The sequence below is a fragment of the Varanus komodoensis genome, unplaced genomic scaffold (assembly GCF_004798865.1).
Source record: "Varanus komodoensis strain SLA01 unplaced genomic scaffold, ASM479886v1 scaffold4, whole genome shotgun sequence".
NCBI lineage: Eukaryota > Metazoa > Chordata > Lepidosauria > Squamata > Varanidae > Varanus > Varanus komodoensis.
Window position 1 is genome coordinate 12395000 of NW_025335941.1, and position 19734 is coordinate 12414733.

General features: G+C 40.4%; 1 protein-coding gene across 3 annotated transcripts in view; it reads left to right on the plus strand.

Moving 5' to 3' along the window:
* The window catches only part of BRWD1 (bromodomain and WD repeat domain containing 1), a 149989-nt gene extending 131304 nt beyond the window's left edge, over positions 1-18685 (plus strand). The window contains exons 48-52 of one of the 3 annotated variants that reach the window (XM_044442256.1): positions 322-411; positions 9326-9485; positions 12002-12064; positions 12173-12313; positions 14980-18685. The gene's annotated coding sequence lies outside the window, so the exon portion shown is untranslated. Of the gene's footprint in view, positions 1-295; positions 412-5481; positions 7188-9325; positions 9486-12001; positions 12065-12172; positions 12314-14979 lie in introns of those variants that run through there. The other 2 variants (XM_044442257.1, XM_044442258.1) reach the window with 2 other exon arrangements.
* Positions 18686-19734: the final 1049 nt, after the last annotated feature.

A 19734-nucleotide genomic window follows, 5' to 3' on the forward strand; every position in this document is an offset into this window, starting at 1 on the left:
ATGAACTACAAATGCTCACATGAAACAAATGTTCACGTAAAATAATACTGTACAGCAACCATTCATCTCACTCACTATCTGCGTTTTAAATATATGACATTTATAGATTTAAAGTGCTATTAAAATTTAAATATATTCTTCATTTTCTATTTACATATAGGGTATTTGTAAAACAAATGCTTGAAATGACAAACAAGACAGTAACATACAGGCTATTGCTTTTGACCTTTTGTTGCTTTGTAAACCCTTTCCATAGCCAAACACTGATATATTTTTCTTCCTAAATACAATGCAGGTGGCTTTTGTTTTTTATTAATCCAGATACGCTTATGGCTGCATTCCTTTCCATAATTACCTGAGCGTGCATACTCTTGAATCCAAGAAGATTTACTTCTGGCTAAACATGCATAGGTTTGTATATGTTTTCAGGCAAAACCATATCCCCATGGTTATTATAACATTAAAGACTTTAGCTGCATTTACTCCTACACAGAGTATTCATCTTGAGGCATGAAAGTCCCGACTTTGTTACCAAAGATTTATATCAGGCACTGAGAAACTGATGAATGCTTGGAATTAACAGTATATGAGTTATTCAAAGAAACATAACATGAATCATATTAATACTAATAACAATAATCTTTTAAAAATACTGGATGGGGAAACATTTAGTAGAATCAGGAGCAGTGAAGAGTGGAAAAGAAAAACATCCAGAATCAATGTGAAAGAAACCATGAAATTGGTAGAATTCAACTGAGAGCCAGTGCAGTGTAGTGGTTAAGAGCGTGGGACTGGGACTCAGGTGATGTGGGTTCCAGTTCCTACTCACCATGGAGCCAGCTGGGTGACTTGAGGCCAGTCACAGACTCTCAGTCCAACCTACCTCATAGGGTTGTTGTGACGATGTTGAGAGCAGCAGGAGAATGATGTAAGGTGCTCTGAGTTCTTTAAAAAGAAAAAAGGTAATAATGAATAAATAAATCCATGCCTTTTGCCTATGGATGAAGTGTATTTCAATTAGTAATCTCACCCATGTGTCTAAATTTGATGTGTTGCTTTTGGGAGTGAAAATAAGAGGGAACCTTGAGAAGACCTCACAAAATAGCCAGTCTGAACTAAATGAAAGTAGCAGGCCAAAACTCCCCAGATGAATGAGTGCAATGCTGCCTCTATCATAAAAGGTAGGAGCTCGTTCCAAAAATGAAGGGGGTTGTCACCATGGTCAGGATGGGACACACCATGAAAGTGCATTCCAGAGCAGTTCTGTACATCTTTCATGGAGCGTAAGATTTTGCACAGGGAGAAAAACAGCATAAGCTGTACTTTTTGGAACTGCCATTTTTATGGTGCTGACTTGCACCCAGAAATTAGAGAGCAAACTGTAGCAGAACTTGGCAGGCAACATAGACTTGAACCTGAACTGAGGATTATTTGCAGGGAATGCTTTCACTGTGCCATTGCCATTCTTTATTTAAGAACTTTTAGTGGGTGGAGAAAGCAGGGAAAATAATGTTGTCTTACACTTTTAATCCTCCCATGTTTTCCTACTGTGTCTTCCACCTTTTTTTCTTTCCACAAAAGGTCCATTTAGGGCTTTCAGATGGAAAGCAACTAGCACTACAAACTACATGGTGCCATACAGCTATTTCACCTTTTCTTCCCCATTTGGTTTTCTTGGGCTTCTGCACAAGGGTTTTATCCTGTCATCACCCTGCCTCATTCATGGAAATTTCATGAAATTATACGAGGGGCTCAGACAATATTATCCTTTTGTAATGTTCCTGTGTATTTCCAGTGCTTCTTCCATCTTCTTTCTTTACTGCAGAGAATCCTTTAAGGAAGAAGAGACAGGAGAGTCACACAGTGTCTTCTGGATGTTAGCACTAGTGCACCCCTGAAGTTCATCAGTGTTTTACACTAATATTCAAATAAAGGCTAGTAGAAGATGAGTATAGCCAGGAATGAAAACAGAGTCTCTGCCTCAGATATCTGCATTATAATTAGGCATTTGCATCTCAGTTAACTGGGTAGACATGACTGGACAAGTTATTTCTAGAAAACACGGAGGCGTAACTGTGGTCACCCGCAAACCTCTTGACTGTGTATTTCATAGCTGTTCTTATTTCTCATTATGGTTTTTCTTATTAGCTTTGCAATAATTTAGTGGTTCTATTTAGTGGTTTAGTGGTATTAACATCTTCGAAATAAACTCTTTCTGTGGCAAAAATCAGTTGGTTGGTAATTAGAAATAATATTTTATCATTTTATTTAATTTTTCTATTACTTTTCAATTGGAAATAATAAATATTGTCATCTTGGGTCAGGGCTTTCAGGGTTATAGAGGCTACATTCTGTGCCTGTACAAAAAGATGGACCCCATTTTTAACTCCATACAAACCCACATGTTGTGACAAAGATAGGCAGAGAAGCATCTCCCAACACCCTTCCTGTAATATCAGTAGTTGTGGTCTGATGACTTGGACTGGCAGTAGATTCAGTACAAACAAATGGAGGGTAAATTTGGCTTCTAAATTTTTATTTGTTACATTGTTTGTTATTATTGTTACAATCTGTTAACTAATTTTTATTGTAAAATGAATGAAACAGTTGAGTTCATTCATTGATTTCATTGTCCATTCCTTTAAAAAACAAAGTCAAATGTGGATTCCTACTGAATGCTCATCCTCACATTTGAAACAGCATTTTCACTGTGTGCACAAGAACATAAGAGCTATGCTGAGTCACATCAAATCTTCTCCAGCCCAGCATTCTGTTTCCTTCAGCAGCTAACCAGATACCCAAGGGAAGCCCACAAGCAGACATGAGTTCAATAGCACCTCTTCCCCCATGCTCCCTAGCAGTTGGGAGGCATCTGCCTCAGCTATTAGACCTGTGGCCAATAATGACTAGCCAAGTAGCCATCAGTAGCCTTATCTTCCATGTGTGCTGGAGGATTATCCAAGATTATATTCCTGTTGCAGCAACACACTCTGGCTAGATTTCAGAGTAGCTCATGCATTCCTAAGTGTATCTGCAATACAAACTCTTATGTAGTATTGTGCAAAGCCAGCTTACATTCTTACATTCTCTTTCTCTCTATTGGTGTGACATCAGTATGAAACACATCATACATCCATATTCCATTCTTTACAATACTATGGCTGGTGATTATCTCCTATGAAAAAGGTGTGGGATTTGCCTCCCCCCACAAAAAGGTCCATTATTATAGAACTCAAAGGTAGGAGGGAGAGCTGCTTACAACTTACGTTCCGTGCTTCCATGCCCAAATCCAGATGTAGATGGGAGAGAGGAAGTACCTGGGACCATGTAGTCCTCCTCTTGCATGCTAATGCCAAACAAGCACTATTTGTGACACTACACAACATCATCACTCATGATGGGGCATGCCAGTTAAGGCATCGGCCTTAGTTTCCAGTGTCTTGACTTTGAAGAGCCTTTGGCAAACCAGAATGGCCTCAACTCTAGTCTTAAAACAGCAGTTAAAAATTCACTGAATGTCTATACAAAGATAAAATAATTACTATAACCTAGTAAATATGATAACCTCTTCTTGAAACAAAATGCAAAATAAAGCAAGACATAACAAAATGAAACAATAATGCACTATCTCCTTCATTAATGAAGTTGTATTTTTAAAAACCCATTCTAGTTAATAATATTCAGCTCTTTCTCATAACAATACTGAAAAAACTCTGTTGATTTTATCCATGGTATCAGCAAAATGTCTCCTGTTTATTTCTTAATATACTTAATTTACAAACTTACACTTGTTTTAAATTAATGTTCCTTGCCAACCAAATGTGATTATTTGAATTAAAATTTTGTTGAAGATTTTTTTTTGTTTTTTATACTACACATAGACTATATATAACCCATTTTTAGCAAGTACATATAATAAATAAAAAGTTTGGTCAAACATTATATGAAAAAGTTATCTGTCTTATTTTCAAAATTGGAAAACCTATGGTATTGTTTCTAAAAGGAATTAGTGCCCTTGGATAAACTTTAAAGGCAATTTTACCAGTATTTATGAATAAAACATACCAGTAATATATTGTAACTGGTCAGCTATTCTAGGATGTGAAAAGCCATTGCTTTTACTAACTCATGTCAAAATAACCACTTTTGTGATAAATAATTAAATATTTAATAGGATATGTTTATAAAGGCATTTTAAACTGATGCCAAAACATACAGTGAACAGTCTGTACTTTTATATACCCTAAGGTGGAGTTCATGTTATTTTTATGGTAAACACATGGAAACTTGTTTTTCTTATTATTTTCCCCCAAATAATTCTTTCTTCATACAATGGCCATTTTTGTTCTTAATCAGTTCCTGCTGTTACAAGAAAAAAGACAAATATATAATGACTAAATTTCTCCTCTCTTTGATGCAAATCTAACAGAATTGTAATACATTTACACCTCTCCACTGATTGTACAAAACTTAGGGTGCAGAAAAAAATTAATCTGGGTATTTGGTCAATGATCTAATAAGGGTGAAATGACAGCAGCAGCAGCAGCAGCAGCAAACCCTTAAGGATGTATTGAAATACCTGAAACTCTCATTTTGTAATCCAGCATTTCAAACCATTAAATTAGTGCCATTAAAACTGATGGGACTGTTCTGGAATGACTGGCCTGAGATCTGAAAATCCTGTATTTCTCCAAGAGTCCTCCTTTACGCAACACAAAAGAAAGGCAAAGAGCACACAGATTTGCATAACATTTGAGAGCCAGTGTGGGGGGAATGGCTAAGAGTGGGATCTGGGTTCCAAGGCCCACTTAGCCATGAAACTTGCTGGGTGGCTTTGGGCTTGGTACCGCCTCTCAGCCTAGCCTACCTCACAGAGAGTAGGAGAACCTTGTAAGTCACCCTGGGTTCCTTGCTAGAGGAAGATGGTTGTGATGTACGTGCAATGCAACAACAACAAAAAGCATGCTGATTTATATGTATACATGTGAATCAACATGTGCAAATATTATGCACATTAATTTAGATCTGCATTTAATCATTATTCATTAATGCAGTACATCGCAGCATAATGAGGAAAACTGATCAGGTGCCAATATCCACCCATCCAAACAATGATGAGCAATGTCAAGGCTGCTACTTTCCCTTCCTTCTTAAGATTCTTTATCTTAAAATGGTCTTGGACCAGAGATTCTTCACTAGAAGGACACTTTAACACAGAATAATGTGCTTCTTAAAGAGGGGTGCATGGCCACCATATGAGAGACTCCATCAACCCAATGCCAAAGCTTTGAGGAGGATAGAGTAGTTTTCTAGAGTGGCTGTGAAGTTGCTGCTGGATCTTTTTTTATTACTAATGAGACCTTAAAAATACTGATTCTTTTTTTTGGGGGGGGGGTTAACCCTTAAAAGTAGCATCTCAGGCAATGAGATCATTAGAGGCTTGAGAAGGCTTTAAACATCTTAGTCCTGCATTTTCTTCAGTTGTTGCTAGCAGCAAATGAGGAGAGGGAAACAGTCGGACTCGCACACATGATGCCAGCAATGGCACTGGTGAGGAAAGACCAGCATCACCCTCTGTGACAGCAGCATCTAACTCCTGGCTCACATGCTCAGCGACCTATGTCCAGGTGGGTGATAATTCCTTCATACCTGTCAATGGAGGCAGGTAATCACTGGTATGGCAAGCCTCTAACAGGCAAAAGCAAGGGGCATCTTCCTTTTGGAGTTGCCACTCCAAAGCTACACACAGATGGCACTGAAATTCATTGCTTAATACTGTGAAGACCAGGACTGATGTGTGTGATACTCCTGTAGCACAGCAGGGTGCGGATTTTGAATCCCAGGTGGGAGCTGGGAAGTGGACCTGATGAGTGCTAAGGCTGGCCTGTTGTAGCACTTTTTTAGATAGGTTCCTTTCCCCATCCACTTTTTTTTCTGTTAGGAGGCTTCTGTGCCTTTAAGAGACATGTGGCAAGCAGAAATTCAAGACATGACACTTTTCCTGGCATAGGAATGGCAGAATTGTGGGGAAATGGCATCTGTACAGACAAATACCTGTTCATCATTTTGTTTGTTACAACTGACATTGAATCTGATAAAGTTATCCTTAGCACAGCAATGCACACTCATGAAAAATATGACCTTCATCATTGCTAGAGTGATCAGTGGTCTTGTGGTTGACTCTCAGATTCAACCCCCTTATTCTGCAAGGCAATTTCCCTTTTTCAAATGTGCTGGAAGACAACAGTGAGTCCAAGGTTGCCAGTATGCTTCTGAAAGACTGTGTCATTCTTATATTCCTTGTGTTTTGAGGACAAGATTATAAGAAAAGGCATTTTAACTTTATTTAAAGTACTTCAACATATACTTTGTGAAGATACACAGTTCTGTGTGTGTGTTTTCCTAATATGCACAGTTTTGTATGCATTTTTAATTGGAGAACACCTTTGCACTATTGGGAGCAGTGAGAATTTTGAAGGATAGCTGCTTTTTAATTTACACATCGGTTTGAAATGCAAAGTTAGGTAAAGTGTATAAAAATGCAAGCTAAAAAATTATTTCCTATCTTTTACTCAGCACCACTGCTCAGATCAAATACAGAGACTGCCTCTTTCCCCACATGGTTACTTTAAAAATTTCAGTTCTTTTTAAATTGGGAGATCAGACAATGTCTTGATTAAATTTCTTTTGGCCTAAACTCTTAACAGTTACCTCATTTTCCCACTAATATAAGTAAAGCATACATAAAAGAATGTAAGCTATGTATTTCGATGCCTGTCAAAATACAGTGTTGAATCAGACATCATATAAAGATAAGCCTGAATGCTCTCAGTGTTTCCAGTTCTTTCTCTATGAAAAGAAACAAGGAACAGTTCCCTTTTTAAAAAGACCGCACACTGACTAAGCACTGAGACACAGCTTTATGGTGTAGGTGTTGTTGCTGGCACCATACACCTGAAGATAACATTATCAACTGCAGTCTCCACCTGCTTGGCTGACTGAAGCAACCCTGACCTTATTCAAGCAAAACAACTTGTTGAACAGGGAAGGTCTGAGAGGATCGACCTAAAAGGCTAGGATTAAGTCATATGCCAGTGGGGCCAACCTATTCTTTGTACAGTGTAGGGTTTCAGATATGGAGTATGTCAAATGTATTCTGTCTTTCATGGATTATTTATTTTATTGATTTATTAGATTTATACCCTGCTTTTTTCTTTTTAAAATAACTCAAGGCAGCTTTTATCATTCTCCTCCTGCTGCTCTCAACGTCCTCACAACAACCCTGTGAGGTAGGTTGGACTGAAAGTCTGTGACTGGTCTCAAGTCACCCAGCTGGCTCCATGGCGGAGCAGGGACTAGAACCCAGATCACCTGAGTCCCAGTCCCACGCTCTCAACCACTATGCCACACTGGCTCTTGTGGTATCTTTATCTTTATCACACTTATCAGGCATCTTTCACTCTGTCATCCACTAACTGATGAAATCGGATTCTTTCCCTCAGAATTTCACTCTGCTTGGTGGTAAGTCATATTAGTGCTAATTTACTTTAGTACGAATGCGAATTAGTACAAATCTTCCCTGAAAAGGGGAAAATTGGTCTATAACCCTGCAGAATCCATGTGACTTGGAAAAAGCCAGTGTGTGAAGGCATTCACAAGCTGCATTAATAAATATTGAAACTCATTTGAATCTGTTGCACATTTATCTGACATCCCTACTCAATGTGCTCAAGTGCTTTTAATAATTACATGGCCAGAAGAAGAGAAATAGATCCCCTTCTGTCCAGCACAGAGCAAGGCCCCAAGTATTACCTGTTGAACTCCTGCATGTCTCACTTAAAGGCACAGGAGTGCTGAAAACAACAACAAAAAAGTGACTATTTAATACAACTTCATTGGTTTAGGCCACTTTATTGCTTTGCTTTATTTTTGTTGACAGAAAAGGAATAGCATGGTGCATGTAGGGCTTCCTGTGTATGAACCCGTGAAACTGCCTGAGGATGAAGACAGAAGCCCAAATCAATCCATGGAGACTCAGTTGGGCCAGTGAGTTTATGAAGGTGTAGGTGACTCAGGCAACTACACAGGATTCAGAAATGCAGGCCTCACCTCCAACCACCCAGTGCAGGCTGATCCCAACCCACACTGAGCGTTCTCAGGGTGTCCTGCTTCCAAAGAGAGTTCATCTTTGGAATAGTGTAGATGAGAATAGAGCTTCCTGGCATTCCTGGACCAATATAGACCCATGGAGGAAAATGCCCCTTTTGCTCCCCTCACTTTGCGATAGGTCACATTTTCCAACCTGGAGCCTTGGACTACGACTCCAATTGATCTGGAGCAGTTGTAGTCCAACACTTTTGGAAAGGGCTGGGATAGATGATATCTGCCCTTTAGTGTTTTCCCCTTCCTAATTCTTCTCCATGTCTTTGAAACAGCTACCTGTAGCTCCATGGACCAAGCTATCTACACTGTGGTCATCCTTGTGTGTCCATCAGCTTCCTATTCTGAACTGTTTCCATTCAATCTGTTCATTATGAAAACTTTTAAAAAACAACATGGATTTCCAACTTTTTCTTTTCTTTCACCTTTTTTCCCCTTTTGTGTCATGCCTTTTAGACTATAAATCTGCAGGCAGGGACTATCCTGAATTTATTCTGTGCACCTGTTTATCACGGTAATCCAAATGCAGTCAAAATTTACTAAATTTAAGTGTGCTGTAATGCTGGTGTGAGAGTAGAGTGCCCTGAAATCTTTACTGCTTCAGTCTTGTGCCTTACTCACTACCCAAGTCAATAAAAAGGCTCTTGATAAAATATATAGGAAGGAGATTGCAAAAAAGGTGACTGTGATAATCTAGCTATGTCTGAAGGTGCTATTTGCTGATGCAAAGTTAGCATAGGTGTCAAGATGATTATGAGGATCTTGAACCTAGTGGGAGAAGCAAATGAACAAGCAAATGTTCTTGTAATTTTAACAAAAGAGAGAGAGAGGAAACAGCAACAAATAAGAACATAGCCAGAAAGTGTATCCATTCACAACAACCATTCACAACATCATCAATAAAATAGAAAGAAAAATCAAAACGAAAGACCCACCACTTCTGTTTCAACTATATAGATTTCTGTAAGCAGTCCATATTGCTCAGTAAGCATCCAGATGAAGTGCATGATTGGCAGATAAATGCTCAGCTGTGGTGAGAGTAGCACATTCTCCAGATCATCCAATAATGGGTGGTGGGGAGTTATTTTGCTTGGAATGAGTCTCTTTGTGGCCATGCAGGTTCTCAGAATTGACTGTTGTCCATTTGTTAATCTCCGCATCACAGGAATATAATTTGAAAGTACATGAGCTTCAATTATTGTCACAAGTTTTTTCAAGAACAACATGTATATGAACAATGACTTCCAACCAGAAAGGAGTCCAGTGTTAAAATATAATATCCTATTTACTTCAAGAGCAGATGTTGAAGCCCTTCAGTTGATCAGGTGAGAGATTAACTTTCAAAAGCTTTTTCCTGTAATATGGATCACTAAATTAGTTCTGGTTATTATTATATATGGCCTTTGCCAGCAAACAAAGTGGTGGCATTGTTTTAAACATATAATAGTCACCTTTAAAATGTCACCACTTTCCTAGAGCCATTAGGGCACAGTAAGTTTTCTTTTTCTTGGGATCATCATGAATTACTGCATTATTAAGAACCCTTTGAATGGATAATGGATGAGATATTACTTTAAGGTAGGCATGCCCCCACCCCCGCTTTTTGGTTAGTTTGGGTATGTGTCACAAGAAAGTAATGCACAATCCCACCCATCAGTCCAGCTTTCCATATGGATATTTGCAACAGCATTTTACCTTGAAAGAATTTTTGTAAAAGAGCTATTTGGGAGGTTGCATTCAACCATGGAACCACAGAGAAAGAAGCCAGATTTAGAGTGTCCAGATGCAAAATGGGGGAGGAGTCCTGGTCCTTTACTAATCATGTGGAAGAGTTTACAGGATAAACTGCATCTGCTCAAATGTCCTCTTATCTGCAGCTGTTCAAGGTGCCAGAGCCCTATCTGCTTTTGCATCTGGACACCCTAGGCTCAGGAGCAACCTCAGAGCAGGTTCACAGCTGTCCGATTTTGTCTCTTTTCCTACCCCAGAGTTTCATCAACAGGAGCTGACTTCCAGCTTAGAACCACCTAAAGTCGTCTCTGACCTCCTGGTGGCCTCCAGACTAGATGGACTGCAGTTGCCCTCATTCCCAGTCTGCACCAGTGATCACTGTAGCACAGACCGTCTCCTGTGCCACTCCTCCCACAATGCCTGGCTCTGAGGAAGGACCCGCTGGAGCCTGGATGGCTCTCTGAAGAGCTATGCAGGATGCTGACTCTTGCAGATGTGGCTCTCCAGAGGGCCACTTGCTCATCCCCTGGCTCCTCAGCAGAGGATTCTCAGTGTGAGCCAGAGCATGGCTGCCCACCTAAGGATCTCGGAGCAAGGCAGAGGGTGGGCGGCTGCTCCAGAGTCCCTGCCTGTTTGCCCTCTGCCTCTGGAGAGCCCTGCCAGCCACTCCCTCACTGTCGCATGTGGGAGTCTCTGGAGCACCCTCTACAGTGCTGCTAGCCAGGCAGCTGTTCCAGGGAAGAAATGCCCTGGTCAGAGAGGGACTGGCAGGGCTCTTCGGAGCACCCACTGTAGTTCTACCTTGCTGGAGTGAGGTGTTGGTGTAGGGCGTTCCTTGCAGTGGGACACAATGTGTTGAGAGATTAACTTTCAGAAGTTTTCAATTTTTCCTGTTCTGTGGATGACTAGATTAGTTCAGGTGAGAATTACGAGAAATGAGACACGGGATGAATGAGCTGTGGGATTCACTGTTTCATGGAAGGGCTGGCTGTGTGGATAGGAATTAGAAATGAATGGCCAACCATGCCAAATATTGGCCTCATACCATCTCCATATTCCATTATAAGCAACAAGCAGCCACATTCTGTACTGGCAGAAGCTTCTGAACTCTCATCAGACACAACCCCCTTGTCAGGCAGTAGACAAGGAACTGCCAGAAACAGATGCTGAAGTGGTCCAAGCATGAATGACAACAGAGGAAATGTGCAGCTAGCACAAGAACCAAGACTGATAAAAAGCAAGCGTGATCCTGACATTGCAGAATCCAGGAGTAAAGCTAGTTCTGTGAGGACTCCTGGGGTGTAATTGGCATGGCAGGTTTAACTTGGTTTATCATATTTACTGTCTCTGGGATGCTGGGGACTGTAATTCTGTGATGGGAATTTCCAGCAGCATTCTCAGCATCCTCAGCAATGGAGATGCCCAATAAGGATAATTGAATATATAAAGTGTTAATATCAGGATCTGTCTCTGTTAAGCACCACATCACCATGTCAGTATGGCTCTCATTTTCCCAAGTTCATTTGTTTTGTCCCAGTTCCAGATTGGACTGTGCAATTTTTCCTCCAGATCTGTGCAAAAGTTTGTATGCATTTTTGTATATGTTTCCGTTTAAAAAATCCACATTTTTGTATGTATTCTCCCCAAATCTATGGACCTTGATCTGTACTTTTACAAATGGATGTAACTTTCACCATCAGATTAAGCATCCTTGTGTGCATTTTTTGGAAGGATATGTATTTGACATGGGTATTTCTTTTCAGTATTCAGTTTTAGATTTTTTAAAAATGTATTAATTTTGATAAGCTATTTTTTTCTTTTCAGCAAAGTGCATCACAAACTTGTAAAATGTGCAGATTTTGCATCAAACTGCATTATGTTATGCATTTATTTATTTATTTAGAAAATTTCTATGCCGCCCCATTCACTGAAGCCTCGGGGCGGCTTACAAATAAATCAATTAAAATACAATAAATTAACAATATAAAACAAGTTAACAATATAAAATAAGTCGTTTAAATGTAAGTTCACATTGAAATACAAACTGACCAACTTCTTGTTTATCTCTCATTAACAGTCCAATCTTATTTATGTCTCCTCCTATTGATAGAAATGAGTCTTACTCCCAGGAAAATGGACATAGGACTGCAGCCTAGAGATGGAGGCAGACCAGGTGAGGAGGAGAGGGGACAGACAGCCTGGGCTCCTTTCCAAGCAGCATGTTCCTAGAGGCAGTCCCTGCCTGAGCTGCCTTGCTCATTGTTCCTTTGTTCAATTCCAGATCGGTTCTTAATAAAGCAACAATTGTTCGAGACTCAAGCCTGGATGAGCAGGCGGATCTGGCACGCATTCCAGAGGCCTGGCTGGATGAAGCCGAGTCTCCCACCAGGTCACAGGCTGCTTGCAAGTTGTACCAACAAAGGTGTGAAAGGCAGGGCGTGAGGCAAAATCACTGGCGATGGGAGGGATTTCACCCCACAGAGAGACCATCCAGCTTCCTCCTCTACAAGAAAATCCTCCTCATTAGTGGCTGCCAGTACACTGGCTTGGCACCAAGGACAGTCATGGTCCAGCATCCATGGAGGTCCTTCGCACCAGCAGGGGTCACTGACAAGGCCCTGGTCTCGCTCCACCTGTACCCTAGTACAACCTGTGTGCTTACCTGCCTGCTGCTCTGGCCCAAAGAAGATTGGGGGGGGGGGGGGGACAAGGAGGATGAGGGGAGATGTCGTCACTGCCTACTTGGAAACTGGCTCTCTGCTGTCAAGCATGCAAGTGATACCAGTCATGAAAAAGAGGAGGAGCTGGTATTGAGGCAGCAGATTTACTGAGGGAGGATGCTTCCTGATTGTGTCTTGCCCAAGGGCCCTCCAAACCTGCAATTGGCACTGCCACTACAGTGTGGTAGTTATTCTCTAGTTAGTGAACGCAAATTACAAGGATGTGACTTTGTGCATGCAGGATCAGACGAGGATGATGCCAAAGTAGTCCTGTGCCTAGGGAGGACCTAAAACACCTGGCTCCAATCTAATCATTTTCTGAGAGCTCTTGACAAGGCACTCATCATCAGTACGAGCTCTCCTGAAGAAGCCCGTAACGTAGCAAGTGCCTGCCAACCAAAGATAGCTTAGCTCAGCCTTCCCCAACCTGCTGCCCTCCAGCTGTTTTGGACTCCAGCTTCCCACCAGCCTCAGTCAGCACAGCCAGTGGTCACGATTCAGAAATGTGAGGAATTGTGGTCCAGAACATCTTGAGGCTTAACTTAGACAGAGAAGGCGTTCATTTCATTTGCTGCTTTTAAATGTTTGTTTTATTGATGAGTTTTAATCTCATAACACAACGCAAAAAAAGCAGTGTTAAATTACACACAAATCCAAGTCAAGAAAGGGGGAAGTAGTGAGGGGAGCTGCAGAAGAGACAGCTGCTTGACCTTTCTCACACCTGTGCTCAGGAGCAAAAAGTGTGTCCTTGTGGCAGAAGAGTCTCCTTTGCCTACATGAAACCTGATCTATTGTGTAATAGATTAGGCAGAACAGGAGAATCCCCCAGGCACAAGCAAGATACTCTAGAACAGGAAAGGAGAGACGGGTTTAAGGGTGGTGCCCTTGGCTTCTATGAATGATGGTGACAGCTTTACTTTCGAGTGTCACGAGATTTGTATGAGTAAACCTCTTTTTCTAATGAATGGAAGGAAAACATGCCACTCCACCCTGCAGAGGTATGGGATAATTCAGTTTAAAGAGATGCAGAACAACATGGAATGGTACTTTGGGAAAATTATTATTTTAATCCATCCAAACTAGGATACAGATTATTATGTTTACCAAATAATTACCAAATCACTGAGAATTTGGGGGGCTGTGCTACATGAGCTTTAACAGTGCAATCCTATGCATGTTTACTCAGAAGTAAGTTCTACAGTGTCCAATAGAGCTCTCTGTCTAGCAAAAGCATTATCTGATACATGTTTAGAAAGAAAAAAAACTTATAAAAATCCCAGCATTTCCCAGCAAACAAAGCTGGCTGAGGATTGGAAGTTCTTTTTTCTGTCTAAACATGCATTGGAATGTGCCCTAAATGACTAGAATTGTAGCCTTCCTTTCTCTTTGGAAAATATCACTGTTGTTTTATGGTGTTTTTGTTGCACTCCAAAGGCTGGCATGGGATTTCCAACCATTGAGGAGAGCTTGACTCCTTTTGTTCAGCCTCTGATCACAAGCCAGGAAGAAGCATAGTGATAGGCCTGCTCACCATCATCAGAACGTCTATGTTCATATGAGTGTGTGAAGCTGACACACAGCCACACCTTCTTACAGACTAATTTTAGTGATTCTCCCAGGCAGGTCGATGCTTTGAAGTGTAGCCCACATGTAAAATCACACAGCCTTGTCAAGTAACTCCTTTTGAGCTATACTTTTCCCTTCCATAACAGAAAACACAAAGGTAGTTCACACTGAAGAATGTCTATATTTTAGTTGTGATTTTAATGTTAATCTAGGAGTGACTTTATATGTGTGAGTTACAGTGGGAGGGAACAGTCTGTCCCATAAAAAGAACACAAATCAGTAATGGTGGTCAGCCCCATTAAAGAAAGAAAGAATCCTGAAATTAAAAGGGAAATTAAAAGGGTGGCCCCTTGTTGTGCACTCTCTATGGGAAAAGGTCAGAAAGCATCTGTGGGCCACAACCCACCCTTTGAGAATCACAGCTCTGAGGACTGTTAGCAGGAGAAAGGCTTTTTGAAGTAATATTAAGGACAGAAAGCTGCTCTTTGTATGTGGGGAAAGATGAGCTTAGCTTTGCTTGTTTTTAAGTCATGATGGACTTGTGCACAGCCAAACATAGATTCTTTTTCATACTTCTTAGTAATATACCCCCATATATCTCCAGTGATTATACTAAATTTGAGTATAATGATTAATGTGATTAATAAGATTTTTTGGGACCTCGATTTAGGGGTATCTTTAAAGTTGAGCCAATGAGCTAGCCTTGAACTGTTCATGTTTTGTGTGGTATTCATGTATGTATACCTATACATATCAGGCAAGTATTTCCAAAAACATAATGCTTTCTTTTGTAAATTCCCAGGAGGTTCTACTCCATCATGAATACCCTTGAAAAGGATGGAACTTACGAAGTGACATAACTTCCAACCAGTTGGTTGGGGGCTTATGAAATGGTATCTTCAGTACTTAGTATCTTGAGAGTACCTTCAGGACATAATCTTTAACCAATGGCAAGGTGATGGCAAGCATCTTGATGGAGTTGCAAGTGGTTAATGAAAGCTTTTAATCTTTTTTTTTTTTTTTAAACCGTGCATGACACTTGGGTGGTTGGGGTTGAAAAGCAAATAGCTTGGCCAGAAGATTTAATGCTCCCCTCACAGTGCCTGATACTCACAAGCCAAATCAGGACCATGAAACTTCCTCTACAGCAGCGGGTGCAGAACTTCTTTCAATCCAGTAGTTGAATTCCATTTCAGAGGGGCTCTTGGGACCAATTTTCCTGAGGGGAATCCTTGATGATTATCTTGAGGACTAAATCTGGTCCTGCACCAGGCTAAGATTCTGCACCGTTACTCCAGAGTAAAAGGAAAGATAAAAGCCTAGCTCCATGCTAGATAATTAATACAATATGTGGTTTGAAATATGGTGTTCCAGAAACAGCTTGCTTTCTTGAAATCCATGGTGCTACCTGCATCCAACACTTTAGAAACACAGCAAGCAGCCTAACGCCAAATCAGACCATTGTTCTGTCTAGTTCAGTACCGCGATGCTGGTTGGCAGGAGCTCACTGCAGGCTTAGGCAGATTTTTTCCCCTCCAGCCTTACATGGCAATGTCATTGATTGAACCTGGGATGTTTTCTGTACAAATCATACTCTGCCACTAAGATATCTACCCTGTTCTGGATTCAAAGCCACATTAATTTCAGTGGGACAGTGCAAGATCACAGCCTTTATGAAAGACCCAGAAGAAACCAGATGGTGACCTTTTCCCTCCCAAGCAATTTTTTAAACTGGTTTAAAATGGGTCACTTTCTTTTCAGCTGGTCTAAACCAGTCAGCTATCTGGTTTATCAAGGACCTCTATGCTATAACATGAAGTAAATGGGCCAAATGGCTGATTGTTCAGCTTTCAGGCATCCAAGAAACTTCTTAAGACTGAACCAATTTTCTTATGAATGATTAATTTTGTGGATTACCACATGGTAGCCTTAAAGGACAAACTAAGTTAGCAGTGAGAGATCAAAAGCAAAAATGCAAAAATGCCTCCAGTCATGGAAATTATAGAAAATGTATAGTGGAACTAGGCCATTAACAACAATACAGAAATTATCACAGATTTACATGTAATAAGCCTAAGTCATGAACACTGGGGAGTGAGGGAAGAAATATTTAGATCTTTTAAAATATGGACAACATTATATAAATATATTGGATAAATAATAATCACTTTAAAAATCAAGACTTTAAACTTCTTTATCTGGAACAGAGGCTTATGGGTCATGTAGTTGTTGTTTTTTTTAACATATGTTACTAAACCAAAATCTTCTGTTCAAGCAGTTTCAAAATAAGACTTATAATTGTGAACATACATAAAGAGGAAAGGCAGTTTGGCAAATGAGCATTGCGAGTCTTTACATTTCTACTCAGAAATAAATACTATTATATTCAACAAAATTTAACTCCGTGGTACGCACAGCAGAAATGGGAATTGAATGCCCACCAGATGTTGCTGGACAGAAACTCCATCAACCCTACCCAGTGTATAGGATCGCATGAGCCATCCTGAGGGCAGGATATAAATGCTTGTAATGATGAGGATGAGGATGATGAGAGACTTTCCTGAGGTTTGGAAAACCCTGGCAGTTTTTGTTCACGAGCAGCTTTTCTTTGTGACTATTGTAATAGAATATTGTAATAGTACAATGTTTTCTGTTCAAAGTACTTTTCCACCATTACATTTTGTGAGATAGCAGCAGCTCACCTTTATTTCTGGCAGTGTGGCAATCAGTGGTGATTTCAAACAGGTGCAACAGGTGTTTCAAACTTTCTAGTATTTTGCCGACACTAGAAATGTGCATATCAGAAAAGCTTAGTCTCACTGTAGTTCTCCAGATGCTATCTTGAAGCTTATTTAACTTGGATTCATAGCAGATTATGAGCTCTCCCCACTTTTCACATGAGAATTTTCATGCATGTTTTCCCAAATACATGCATCAACTGTACACCTCTTTGACATATGCACATTCTTTTTCCCTTGGTGAAAGAGTATTTGTGCACATTTTTCAAAGATTCAGATTTTAATATGCATTTTTCAGAGATATGCATACTGTTGAACACATTGTTTTTGGGCCCCAAATCATATTGAAAGCTCAAAATAATATGGCTTCACTGCAGATTGCCTGCAAGTTCATGTTTAGTCTAAAAGGTGCAAACTGTTTCAGTTCCAGTTAAAAATGAACAGAAATGAATTTCTCCTCCCTAGCTGACATTAGCTCCAATCCTCTTACAGTAGCCTACTAATCATACAAGCACAGAGATCCCATTTACTCCTCCTAAAAAGAACAAAAATAGTTGTATTATTTGGGACTAGTCCAAAAGAGAAAGTGAAAGAGAGAAGGATGGCCTTACCTAGCCAGCACTGAACTCAATGAACAGTTTGATAACTTAGTACAAATCAGGCCACACTAAACCTGGGGTGATTAACCTTCCTTCCTATGGGCCACATGCGACCCTCAGCCTAATTTCATCTTGGCCTAATTTTCATGCAGCCCCACTCACCAACAGACTGGTCAAGTTCACACATCATGGCAAGGGACACTGTGTGATTATCTCATAGTTTTTTACCTCCTTGTGCCTGACAAACAATCAGGCTCATGGTGGCAGTGTTGTGTTCAAGTCCTTTACTCCAGGTCTCAAGTCTTTACTTTCAAGTCCACGTTGAATCTCATCATTGCAAGAAACTGTTGAATCACGTCTTAAGTCTTTCTGACATCAGTATTTCTGAAATCTAATGAGCCAACTTTACCAGAAAAAGGGAGGTGGTGGTGGGGTATGTGTGTGTGTGGTGGTGGTGGTGGGAGTGTGTGTTGTAAACCACTCCCATGCCAAAAAGCTGAAGCCATCTGCTTCCCCATATTGTACCCCCTCTGCTGAGTTCATGTCTGCCTCCCAGCCCATTGCAGATGCCTTCCTCCAAGATGGCCCCAGGATATCACTGGACTCGAGGCCCCAGCACTAGCCAGATTGTTAACACAACAAAGAGTCAGATGACTGCTGTTCCAAACTTTCCCATGCCAAACCAAGTAACAAACAGGGTAATACTAAGGTAAAGAGTCTCCAAGGACAAACTGGGATATATTCACAGAAAAACAATGGATTTTGCCTGCAGCTAATTATTTATTACAGGCATTTATACCCTGTCCTATTGCTTTGAGTGCTCAGGACGGCTTACAAAATATATAAAAATACAATAAATATAAAACTACTATAAAAACATTAATTATTAAAACAATATAAAACATCACTATAACGTCACTATAAAATGCAACTGTTAAAATGCTGCTAATTAGAAGCACAGTAAAACATTTATTAGGTAAGATTTAGAATCACCTTTCTTAATTCTAAATTCTCTTTAAGCAATGCTTATGAAAAGAATGTGATGTGTATGTTTTTGTTGTTTTGTTGTTAAACTTAATTTATACTGTTAATTTATATTATTTTAAGGATGTTTATTTATGGATGTAAGCCGCCCCGAGGCTTCGGCGAATGGGGCGGCATAGAAGTCTCCTAAATAAATAAATAAACAAACTTTAGGAAAAAACCCCTTGTGTTCCCCTTGTATTGGGATTTTAGTCATGTAACATCACTTTGCTGGTCCAGTACGTATCTGTTCAAACACCTTTGGCCAACTAGTGATCTGTCTCTTAATAACAGTTAAGAATTTTCCACTGTGCTAAGATTTCTGTGAGTAAAGCAGGAAATGAATGTAAGCTCTGAGCACAGATCTTACCAAACTTAATGGATAATATCAGAACTCTGAAAAAAGCAGAACTACACAGGCTAGGTAGGGTCATTCAGTTTACATATTTATAAAATGTCAGTCACTCCAGTGCAGGTACTGCAGTGGAAGTCGTCATCCAGTGAGTGGGACCCCACATGACGGGCCTGGCCACTGGGGAGCACCTCTTTCAGCCCTCACTGTGACAATACAGAAGTGACATGCACATTGTTCCTATTGTACAAGGGCCCTCCATGTTCCTGTGGTTTTCCCAAGAGCCAGTGCAGTGTGGTGGTTGAAGTGCTGGACTGAGGATCTGGGAGATCAGGTTCTAGTGCCCATGTGGCCATGAAGTTCACTGGCTGACTAGAACCAGTTGCAGACTTTTAACCTATCCTGCTTCACAGAGTTGTTTTGAGAATCAATGGACAGAAGGAAAAGTGTGTAAGCTGCCTTGGATACCTTGCAAGAGCAAAAAAGATGGAGTATAAATGTAGTGTGTGTGTGTGTGTGTGTGTGTGTGTGTGAGAGAGAGAGAGAGAGAGAGAGAGAGAGAGAGAGAGAGAGAGAGAGAGAGATGCTCATTATTATATGGTTTCATTATCACCCCAATGGTGATGGTTCTGCTGACAACATTAATCATATATTTCCATGTCTCTGCCCCATTAATTTCCCTATGTTGTCTTCCATATCCTTTATGTCAGAATTGAAGAAGCTCAGGCCAAGGGGACTCATCCATGTTCTGGCATCCTCTGGATGGTTATATACTCTTCTCCTTGCCTCACCACTTTCCCTAATTACTAACGTTTTGATGGTTTCTCAGTTTTTCCATTCCCCCC